Source organism: Gadus chalcogrammus, chromosome 20, assembly GCF_026213295.1.
Source record: "Gadus chalcogrammus isolate NIFS_2021 chromosome 20, NIFS_Gcha_1.0, whole genome shotgun sequence".
Lineage (NCBI taxonomy): Eukaryota > Metazoa > Chordata > Actinopteri > Gadiformes > Gadidae > Gadus > Gadus chalcogrammus.
This window is the reverse complement of record NC_079431.1, coordinates 20,929,134-20,941,413: the sequence shown is the minus strand read 5'-3', so window position 1 is coordinate 20,941,413 and position 12,280 is coordinate 20,929,134.

Sequence of the window (12,280 nt, the reverse complement as noted above, 5' to 3'; positions counted from 1 at the left end):
CCCCAGTGGCTAAAACTTGCGTTTGGTGTAAAACGAGCACTAGCTGTTCTGCTCGCCTTTGAAAAAACGGAGGCTCAAGCGCGCTGATATGGAATGTCTTTATTTAGGACGTCATAAACTCACAAAGCATCAAAGCTCCTCCCCTTACTCTGCCTGGCCCGCCCAGAGACGTTGGCCCGCCAATGAGACTCGACCGTGCGAGCGCCACATGTGTGCGCGTGTGTGTGTGTGTGTGTGTGTGTGTGTGTGTGTGTGTGTGTGTGTGTGTGTGTGTGTGTGTGTGTGTGTGTGTGTGTGTGTGTGTGTGTGAATACACACACTGTAACGCAAGTGTTTCTTTTCGGTTCTGGCCCCACAACTGAATATGCTGGGGAAATCAAGCTTTAGTCAATTCCAGATGGAACAGCCACAACGACACTGTCGTGGGGGTTATCTGAGCCATGGTTGAGAAGGAATTGGGGGAAAGGAACTTTGGCTTTGACTCGCTGAAGTAGGCTACATGAACTGCGATATGCCGCCGGTTGCCACGAGGCACCATCGCCAGGCAGCGGGCAGCCGGCGGCAGGCAGCGCGCGGTTCAGTCGACTTCAGGTTGATGTGAAAGTGGAAGAACCAGAGACGTTGCAGAACCCGACAAAGTCGTTTGTGATTCATAATATCGTCTGGAGGCGCACACAGATTTTGGCCGTGATAATATGTATTGTATGATATAGATATCTATGTATTATATGATATAGAGCTCCAGGACTGTAACGCAAGTGTTGTGGGGCCTGCCCGTAATTCCGACAACTCATTGTTCCGACGTCTCAATGGTCCGAAATATTTTTCATTAGATCGACATGCCACTATGCCGACGGTTCAATGTTACGAAAACGGAACCCATTGTTCCGAAGGTCCGTTTGTCCGAATTTTCAAAAAGGAGGCGCATAAGGCAGACGGTTCAATATGCCGAATAGGCCTACATATAAAGAGTTTTATACCTCGCTCACGCTCTTGCTCTCTCTCGCTCTCTCTTGCTCTCTCTCGCTCTCTCTCACTCTCTCCAAAATAAAACCTAGGCCTACATATCACGTTCACGATGAATATTGGAGAGCAAAGTGACAACGCTTCACTTCATTTCGACATGGTGTTTCAGCCCCATGGACAGAGAGCGGAGGTCTAGTTCTCAACACACACACACACACACACACACACACACACACACACACACACACACACACACACACACACACACACACACACACACACACACACACACACACACACACACACACACACACACGACTAAGTACACGGTATGAGGTATAAGTTTGACTAAATCAATAACAGCGAAATTATTTAGGCTAAAAGCCCACTGCAAACACAGTAAACAACACATATAGGCCCACACATAGCTACTAAAGATAACATTTTTATTTGTTTTTCACTCACCGTTTGACTTCTTTGCGGGAAAAGTATTATTCCTTGTGTAACGTGAGCTTCATAAATTCACCTAAGTTCAAGCTACAGCAACAGTCTGGCTTGGTGAAGTGCACTGCTGGAACTTAGCCTACATCGTCTTTTATTTTTGGTTTCATAATAACACATGTGGAATTGCGCCTTGGCCTATTCGGCATATTGAACCGTCGGCCTAATGCGCCTCCTTTTTGAAAAGTCGGACGAACGGACCTTCGGACCTTCGGGTTCCGTTTTCGGAACATTGAACCGTCGGCATAGTGGCATGTCGATCTAATGGGAAATATTTCGGACCATTGAGACGTCGGAACAATGAGGCGTCGGAATTACGGCATAGCACCAGTGTTGTACACTTCCTTGTTATTTGGATAACCGTTCTGCTTTTGGTGTTATGGCGCATAACACGTCGGACTCTCGTCTCTGGTATTTCTACAACGAGACTCGTAGTGGGGGTTATCTCAGCCAAGGTTTAGAATGAATTGGGAGGAAGGAACTTTGGCTTTGACTCCCTCAAGAACATGAACCACGACATGGAGGTGAAAGGGAATGTCTCCCGCTTGAGCCCCGCTGAAGGACCACCCCCGGAGGCGGAGGTGCCTAAGCGCTGCCCGGCAACAATCCCTTTCTCCTCCTTGTCGCGGTTCAGTCTACTTCACATTGACGTGGACGTTGAAGAACCAGGAACGTCGGAGAACCCAACGCGGTTTGAGATTCATAATATCGGCTCACACAGCTTTTGGCCGTGATAATATATTGTGGCGAGCAGCGCGGGAAGGACGAGACGGGAGCCCAGGTTTAAATGGCGGCGCAACTCTCGTGCCTCAGTACACCGCACGACCCCGAGAGCTGCCTTTATTCAAACACAAACATAACGATAGTTATGTTATTATAACTCTAGTTCTATGATTGTAGGCGTAGCCGTCTAGGCTTCGCCTTATGGGCTTGTCCCGTGCGCGCGCACGGGACACTGTGGATGCAGTGTCCCGTGCGCGCGCACGGGACACTGGTCACTGTGGATGGACTCCGCTGCCCCAAAACGGCTAATCATCCCCCCGACCAAAGCGTCCGCTATGGTCTCCGCCCCCTGGTCAGGCAGAGCGTATGGGCTTGTCCCATGCACCTATCAGCGTGGGCACCGCCCACATTTCCCACGGTATCGTGTCTATATAACGCGGTGTATACCGTCGCTCATCCTCCACGCTTTTCTTTCAGCATTTGGAGGGTACAGCAGGTGGGAAACTAGACGGCTACGCCTACAATCATAGAACTAGAGTTATAATAACATAACTATCGTTCTATTTCATGTAGGTTACGCCATCTAGGCTTCGCCTTATGGGCTAAGGTGAAGCTGCGAGCGGAGCCCGATCAATGTACTCCTGCTGGACCCCAGTCAAAACGACCTGAGTCACCAGAGCACATTAAGACTCAAAAAGCCAAGGAAGTGTAAAACACAACAGCTTGATAAAAAACGAATTCCTCCTAGATCAAGCAAGGCAATGATCAAGGGAGAAAAAAGTGTGTCTGTAAAGACTCCGGCTCTAATCCGTGCTTCATGGAACCCATGAAAAGGAAAAGAAAAACCAGAGCAACACGGTTTCCATTAGGTCCGCTACCACCGGGGGCGGAGCTACGGAATCCGGCTCTCCAATAATGGGACTCTCTCGGCCGTTTCTTATTTGAAGAAAACGGCGGGATTGCCACACTGGTAAACAAAACCACCAGACAATTGGCGAGCCAATAGAAAACCCCCTAGCCTGTTTTTCATTTGAAAAAAGGTGGAAGAGTAAGACTGGTAATCAAGTCCAACTCCCCAGCCGGCGAGAGGAAATCCAACCACGCCGCTTTAAAGAACATGTCTATATTCTTAAGCCGTGAAAGGGGTCCCGGACTCCAGCACAGAGTTGCCGAGTGAGCCCCTGGACATGTCTAACATGTAAAAACGGACAAAGGGGCCGGGGGAAGACCATGACGACAAGGAGACCATGGCAGAGGAGAGCAGGGCGATGTTGTTGACCGCCGCCGCGGATTGAGAGGCACAAACGAACACCCTGTCCGTTAGGCCGACAATCTGCTTCTGGAGGCGGTCGGGGGGCAGCGGCTTTTCGTTAGGGAGCCATCCGGCGCCCGGACAGAGAAGCGCTGCCAGGGGAGGCTCCAGGCGAGGGATCCCCCTCCCCTGAGTATCGGCCCACCCCTCCACTTTGGTGAAATCCGTGTAGGATCTTACCGGAGCCTTCAGGGTCGAAGGGTCCTCACCTGCAGCAATAAACAAGTGCTGCAAAGGCGGGAACAAGGGGCACTGGGTAACCCGCCGGGAAAAAGATGGGGTGCGAAATAGGGCTGTCAAAACGAACTTCGCTATTCGAATACAATTCGAATTTTTCAAAAAAGGAGAACATTCGAGTGCGGCAACTGACGTTCAAACTTTTTTTTTTTTTTTTTAGCAAATTTTATTGACAAGTCAAGAATTACATTTAACTTTTGCCTAGCAACGACACAAATCAAAGTCAACGTTGTGCGTCGTGACGTTCGGCATTGTATGCTTACAAGATGGCGGGGAGCAGCGCGCGAGTAGACACAGAGCTGGAAAGCATAGTTACGAACACACCAAACGCGTACCCGCGTAAAGATTTACGCGCGTAACGCAGCTAAAATGTTGCTTGACCATTTTGTGTCAAAAATGGTCCTACGCAGCTACGCGCCTACGCTCCTACGCGCCTAGATGAATCCATGTCCATGCAAGTGAACGGAGCGTTCCCTCTTCGTCATAACTATCAAACCAAACATCCTTCACATTCACCGAGCGAACATTACGAAAGTAAAATGCACATTTCTCGCTAAAAATGTTTCCATAAACGCATTTGATGGCGTAACTATGTTACTATTTCCACCCAGAATAAAGAAAGTTGTCGGCCGCCGTGGCTGCGCTGGAGTCCGAGGTAGGAAACCCAAACGCCGCCGTGTTTGGGTGATAGAGTTTAGATCGGGTTAGATTAAATAATCTCGGATATAAATAACAATAATCGGGTTAAATAACTTCACATCGTGTGTCTGGTGTGTTTCCAGCATTCGTAGTGTTGATCAGCAGATACATAGTCCGCCAAGACGTTGAGGTTGCTTAGTAACCAGAGACTCTGTCCATGCAAGTGAACGGAGCGTTCCCTCTTCGTCATAACTATCAAACCAAACATCCTTCACATTCATCTCGTTGTCTGCAAGCTGGGCGGCAGACAACATCTTCATTAAACATCATTGCTTGAATATTTCTGGCGTTATATCTTACCTATTTATATAAGTTTTGTATTGATTTTGTAAAACTTGTTGCAAATGTTACATAACAGATTTGGTTGACGCGCCCTCTAGTGGACGCGGGACGTAGGCCTAATAATAAGATGGTATCGGTGTATATAATGATATTGTAACGACCTCACCGTTGACATAATCATGTCGAGTCATTAGTTGAAGGTAGTTTTTAATGGACCAAAAACCAGGTCACCGAAACCCGTAACATTGTAACAACATTGTAACCAACTGCTCGAAAACCGGACCCAAACAAACCCCGGTTACCCCGGCAACACGGTCTCACTCGCGTGCAGGCCCCCACCCTCCTGTTCTTCCAAGGCCCTCCCCCAGCTGACCTAATGATTCGCCCCCCACGCTGATTGACAAGAATAACATTACAATACATGCACATAGAACAACTGGCATAACGGACAACGAAATATAATGTAACACATAACACACAAACTATTTAACTGTCCCAGGGTCGCTACATTGCCTCCCCCCTTCAAAGTTCCTCGTCCTCGAGGGAACAAACAAAGTCTCGGAAGCGACCCGGCGCTCTCCTCTCCCTACGAGGCCGCGTTGGGGCCACGGGGGGCTGGGGAGAAGCGCCTGGGGGCGAGAGGGGCCCACGAGTGTCAGGCCCGGGGGTGGGCAGGGGGAAAGGGAGGGGCGGGGCTGGGGGCCAAGTTGCTGACTGTGGTGATCGACAGGGAGGGGAGACAAGGATAGGGTTAGGTGGGGACCCAGGGCCAGAACACTGAGGTGTGCGTGTCCGGGGCCCATTCGCACCGGTGCGGGGAGCTGCAGGGCTCGCTGGAGTAGGTTGAGGGGTGGCGGTGCCTCGATAAGGGGCCAACCGGTCTCTGTGGAGAGCCACCCTCCTTCCCCGAGGTGGTAGCTGGACCCTGTACACCACCTCCCCCATCCTCTCAAGGACCCTGCATGGCCCGATCCACTCGCTATCGAGCTTTGGGCATCTTCCCTTCTTTCTTTGCGGGCTGTAGGTCCAGACCAGCTCCCCAGCCTCAAAGTGCCTGCCACGGGAACGCACATCATAGTTCCTTTTCTGCCTCACCCCTGCGCTCAGCAGCTGTCCCCTGGCGAAGGAGTGAGCCGTCTCCAGGCGGTCCTGGAGTCTCCTGGCATACTCTGGGCCGGGAGGAACAGGGGGAGAATCGGGCGGCCGGCCAAACGCCAGGTCAGCTGGGGTGCGAAGCTCCCTGCCCAACATCAGCAGAGCAGGCGTGCAGGACGTCGACTCCTGGTCAGCTGACCTGTATGCCATTAACACCAGAGGCAGATGATTGTCCCAGTCCCGCTGATGCTCAGCCGAGACAATGGCCAGCTGCTGCTCCATACAGCGATGAAATCGCTCCACCAAGCCGTCACTCTGTGGGTGCAGGGGGGTAGTACGGCTCTTCTGCATGTCCAGCCTGCTACATAAAGCCGCAAAGACACGGGATTCAAAATTTCTCCCCTGGTCACTGTGGATGGACTCCGCTGCCCCAAAACGGCTAATCATCCCCCCGACCAAAGCGTCCGCTATGGTCTCCGCCCCCTGGTCAGGCAGAGCGTACGCCTCCGGCCACTTGGTAAAATAGTCCATGGCCGTGAGGACATACTTGTTCCCCCTCTCTGTGCAGGGTAGCGGGCCCACCACATCCACCCCAACCCTCTCCATAGGGGACCCCACAGGGAACTGCTGTAGCTGGGCATGGGACCTTTCAGTGGGGCCTTTGCGGGCTGTGCAGCCATCACAGCGGCGACAGAAGTCCTCGACGTCCCTCTTGTGCTGCCCCCAGTAGAAGCCAAGGCGGAGGCGACGCAGGGTCTTTGTCACCCCAAAGTGCCCTGAGCCCACGGCACCATGGACCGCTTGAAGTACTTCCCCACGTAGAGAGTGAGGCACCACCACCTGCCACCTCACCTCTCCGGTGGCGGGCCCGCTGAAGCACGCCATCCCACAGTCGCAGGGCCTCGAACTTAGCCCACAGTCCCTTGGTGACCAGGGAGAGAACGGCCACTTCTTCCCATGGGGGCCGCCGCTGTTGGTCCAACCACTGGAGCACTGGTCGAAGGTCTGCGTCCTCCTCCTGCTGCCGTCTCCATCCTGCGGTGTCGACCTCCCGGAGCTCACAGCAGACTGGGGACGCCACCTCCACCGCAGAACATCCCTCCTCCTGGCTGCACAGCTCCTTCTCACGGCTCTCCATCCTTTCACAGTAGCGGCAGTCATCCTGACTGCAGGGGCATCGGGAGAGGGCGTCTGCATTAGTATGGCGTACCCCTGCCCTGTGTACCACACTGAAGCTGTAGGACTGCAGCTCCTCGATCCACCGTGCGACCTGCCCTTCTGGCTCCTTGAAAGACATGAGCCACTGGAGCGCGGAGTGGTCAGTCCTTACAGTGAAGCGCAGGCCACAGAGGTAATACTTGAAGTGGCGTACAGCTCTAACGATAGCCAGCAGCTCGCGACGAGTGACGCAGTAGCGGCGTTCAGCTTTGTTAAATGTCCTGCTGTAGTACGCCACCACCCGCTCCCCTTCCGGCCCCTCCTGTGCCAGCACGGCGCCATTGCCAACGTTACTAGCGTCCGTGTCCAGGATGAAGGGCAGGGCAGGGTCAGGAGGGGAGAGCACCGGGGCTTTGGTGAGAGCTCCCTTGAGTGTCTCGAAAGCAGACTGGCAATCCTCTGCCCACACAAACTCCCTGTCCTTCTGTAGCAGGCGGAACAGGGGAGCGGCCACACAGGAGAAGCCCCTCACAAAGCGTCTGTAGTAAGACGCCAGTCCGAGGAAGCTTTTCAGCTGTCTGGTGTCAGTGGGGGTGGGCCAGTCCTGGACAGCTTGCACTTTGTCCTCCATGGTGCTAATGCCTTCTCCCCCCACCCTGTGCCCAAGGAAAGTTACCTCTCTCCTCAGGAAATGGCACTTATCAGGATGGAGCTTCAAGCCCGCCGCAGCTACTCTCTCCAGAACCTGACGCAGTGAGGCAAGTGCTGTCTCGAAGGAGCCCCCGTGTGCCAGTATATCGTCCAGGTAGACGATACACTGCTGCCGGGGGATGCCGGCGAGCACTCTGTCCATCAGCCTCTCGAAGGTCGCAGGTGCATTGCAGAGGCCGAAAGGGAGGACCCGAAACTGCCACAATCCTCTGCTAGTGCAGAATGCAGTCTTGGGTCTGGCGTCCGGGGCGAGAGGGCACTGGAAGTAGACAGAGCGGAGATCGAGTGAGGAGAACCAGGACGACCCAGCTACGACATCTAAGGCTTCATCAATGCGCGGGATGGGGTAGGAGTCCTTCCTCGTCACTGCGTTAAGTGGCCTGTAGTCAACACAGAATCTCCACTTACCCCCCTTCTTAGGCACCATCACCACGGCTGCTGCCCAGGGACTATCTGAGGGCTCTATGAGGCCTGCCTGCTGCATCTCCCACAGCGCCTGGTCCGCAGCCTCCTGGCAGGCCAAGGGCAGGCTGATGGGCCTGGCATCCCCAGTGTCGATCTCATGCTGCACCAGGTGCGTCTGACCCACATCGCTCTCATTCAAGGCAAAGCTGTCCTTAAACTCTGCCAGTAGTAGCCACAGCTGCTCCTGCTGTTGAGGGTCTAGTCCATCACAGTGCCCCTGCCAAATTGCCCGCACAGTCGACAGCACAGTCTTCTCACCTGTCTGAGGAAGCTGGGCAGGGCAGGGGAAGGGGCCCAGGCTCATGAGGTGGGGTGCTGGAGTGGCAAGGGAGTAGTCTGTAGGGGCCGAAACATTGACACAAGGGGGTGGGAGGGAGGGAGAAGGGTTGCGGGAGGAGGACTGAGACAATGGACAGGGATCAGGAAGACAGGGTGGTTGGAAGGTCTTTGCAAGGGGGTGAAGGGGGCCGGTGACGTGTGACTGGTCCATCTGAGCTGTTGTCGGTTGGGGCCGGATGGTGTTTGGCGGGGCCATATAGACTGTGGGCCCTCCTTGGAAGCCAATCGCCCCCCTCTCCAGGTCCAGCTGGCAGCCTGTACACCGCAGGAAGTCCAACCCTAGGATACAGGGGTCCTGCACAGCGGCTACCCACACTGGGTGGAGGACAGTCTTTCCCCCTACGCAGATGGACAACAACCCCTTCCCTTTCATAGGGGCCCTCTCCCCCGTGACTGTGCGGAGCTGCACAGTTGTAGGTTGGAGTACCGTCCAGGTCGGCAAAATGTCTGGCCTCACCAGGGTCACAGTAGACCCCGTATCGACTAAAGCCAAACAGGCCACCCCCTCAACAGTGACAGGAACATGACAAAAGTCCCCCGCCCAGGTCTGCCCCACCACGACAACAGGCTCCAGGATGTTGTCGTCTGCTTCTGGGGGGGGTGGAGCCCCGCCCCCCCGGCTGTGATGATGGGCTCCTCCAGACGACGACGGCGGGGGTAAGGGGGCAGGGCCTCGCGTCTCCCCAATTACGCGGACCCTGACCCGTTTCCCTGGGCTCTCACCGTTGTAGGGCACTCTCTGACAAGGTGGCCAGGCTGCCCGCAGCCCCAGCAGACCCTCTGCTCTCGACGAGACGGGGGGCGGCGGTCCGCCTGCATAGAGACAGCGCGGACGAGTTCAGTGAGCTCGTCCACCCAGGCTGGCTTCTGTGAGTCCTCACTCCTCTCCCTTGCCGATCTCACCATCGGCTGAGGAGCAGGATGATCGTCGATTGCTCCAGCCCACACCAGCTCCCTCTCTATGGCCATCTCCAAGGCCTCTTGCAAAGTCTGCGGGTGGGCTAGCTGGGTCTGGATGCGCAGTTCTGTAGGGGAAAGGGCCTGGAGAAACTGATCCCGAGCGAGTTCGCTCTGCACGGCTGGCGGCATGTGGGCGTATGCTCGCCGAGACAGGCTCTCGATATCGTTGGCCAGGGCCCGCAGCGTCTCCCCCGGCTTCCTGCGCCTATTGCAGAGTTCCGAGCGCATTAACCCCGGCTTAACACATAGTCCAAAACGCCTCCTTAGTGCCCCCACTAGGGCAACATAGTCCCCCCTGTCCTCTGGGCTAAGCAGCAACAAACAAGACAATGCGTCGTCCGCCAGACACATCGCAAGCTGCAGCGCTTTGACCTTCACTGACCATCCGGCAGCATCGGCTAAAAGTTCAAATTGCGCGTGGAAAGCTTCCCAGTCAGCCTTACCGGTGTATCTAGGCGTCTTGATGGACACCGGGCTTGATGTGAGGAAGGCGCCGCCATGTCTGTCGCCGTGAAAATCATCTTTTCCAACGGCGGCTGGTTCCCGTTGGGCTCTACCCCTCACCATAGACTCCGAAGCTACTCCACACGCCCCCTCGCCGTAGTCGTCCATCTCTATCTTCACCCGACAGTCCGCAGGGAGCATTATTGTTGTAGAGAAAAAAAAAGTGACAACAAAAACAGGGCTAACGGCGATAGCAACTTCGGCTGACTCGCCGAGCACAGCAGGACCGAGAAAAACAAATAAAAAAATAAAAAATAATAATAGTTTCACTTCTGACACCAATGTAACGACCTCGCCGGTGACATAATCATGTCGAGTCATTAGTTGAAGGTAGTTTTTAATGGACCAAAAACCAGGTCACCGAAACCCGTAACATTGTAACAACATTGTAACCAACTGCTCGAAAACCGGACCCAAACAAACCCTGGTTACCCCGGCAACACGGTCTCACTCGCGTGCAGGCCCCCACCCTCCTGTTCTTCCAAGGCCCTCCCCCAGCTGACCTAATGATTCGCCCCCCACGCTGATTGACAAGAATAACATTACAATACATGCACATAGAACAACTGGCATAACGGACAACGAAATATAATGTAACACATAACACACAAACTATTTAACTGTCCCAGGGTCGCTACATTATAATTAAAAAAAATAAAAAAAAACATTAAAGGCACCCAGTGCAACTTTCGAGGCTTAAAAATAAACATTCAATTTCTAGTCTTTTTTACACGTAGTAAGTTTCAATAACTCCATACCATTACATACCGACATTTAAACAGCAAAGATGAGACGTCGGTTGTGTGGTGAGAACTGATACAAAATCGATAACAACAACAATGCTGCCATTTTCTTTATTTTTTGTAACCTACAATAAATAAAGCAGGCTTCCAGTCAATGGAAAAATGGCTTCTCCCCACCGGCGATTGTTGTTGTTTACGATTTTCTATCAGTTCTCACCACACAACGACGTCTCATCTTTGCTCCTTGAATGTCGATATGTAATGGTATGGAGTTATTGAAACTTACTACGTGTAAAAAAGACTAGAAATTGAATGTTTATTTTTCATTGAATGTTTACATAAAGTTGCACTGGGTGCCTTTAAAATATTCGAATATTATTCGAATATTCAACATAAGAAGCATTAGAAATTCGAATATGATTTGAGGGGAGGATTGACAGCCCTAGTGCGAAAGCACTCGCCCTGCATATCGTCAGATACGGGGGCAAGAGGCGGGGCCGGCATGGGAATCCCTTTGATGGCCGCCGCCCATGATCTCCCGGAAGAGATCGGTCATCCGGCGCGGAACCTCGTGTTGTATGACGGTGGCGGTTGTAACCCGAGAGCGGGAAAAACCGGACGCCGAGTCGCCGAAGACGTCGTCCAGGGAGGCGTCGATGATGCCATCGTCGACGAAAGGGCCGGCCCTGAACAGGTCGATGGCGTCAGCCAGTTCCACCGCAGGGGAAAAGAAGAGATGGAGAGGATCCCCTCTTCAGGCAGCTCCCGGCAGGCGACACAGGAGACGGGGGCCGCCATAGCAGCCGCGGCGTGGTCGGCGCCGAGGCACCGAAAGCACCCCAAGTGCCCGTCACCTGGTGGCCCTGAAAAGGGCCGTTTGCCCGCGGCCTCGCCCGAGCCGCTGCCACCGGCTTGGGAGATCCGTGTTGAAGTCCTCATCTTCTTAATAGTAGTTCTCAATTTCTCGCAGATAAGTGCTGAAAGAAAAGGGAGGGTGAGCGACGGTATACACCACGTTATATAGACACGATACCATGGGAAATGTGGGCGGTGCCCACGCTGATAAGTGCATAAAGCTTGAATTTTCAGCGCGCGCTAGTTTTCGCCATAACATAAAGCTGTGTTGTCTTTACTAGTTTCACTACAATGTAATGACCACCACTAGCTAGTGGAAAATACATTTGTGTCTAGTACAGTGATATATTTGTATATGTTAGGCTACAGTGGCGAAACTACCGGGGTGGCAAGGGGTGGCAGCTGCCACCCCCCAAAAAATGCTTGCCACCCCACTTGCCACCCAGGTTGTTAGAAGTGTCTCCAATATACATTTATTGAATGGTATTATATTTTTTGCTACTGAAGCTGTTGATCTCATTGGTAACTTGTTTAAGTTTAAGAACTAAAATCTTTTATGTCCCCCCTCCCCTGTAAAATGGTTGAGTCCATGAATCCTATTTGCTCTCTTCTCACCGTGCGCATCTGCCGCTTCATTCAAATGAAGACAGAAACGGTTTGAAAGCCAAAGAACTGGAGACAAGCCAACTGTACGCTTGCAGTGATGAAAAAAGGTACAGTACAGCTGAAA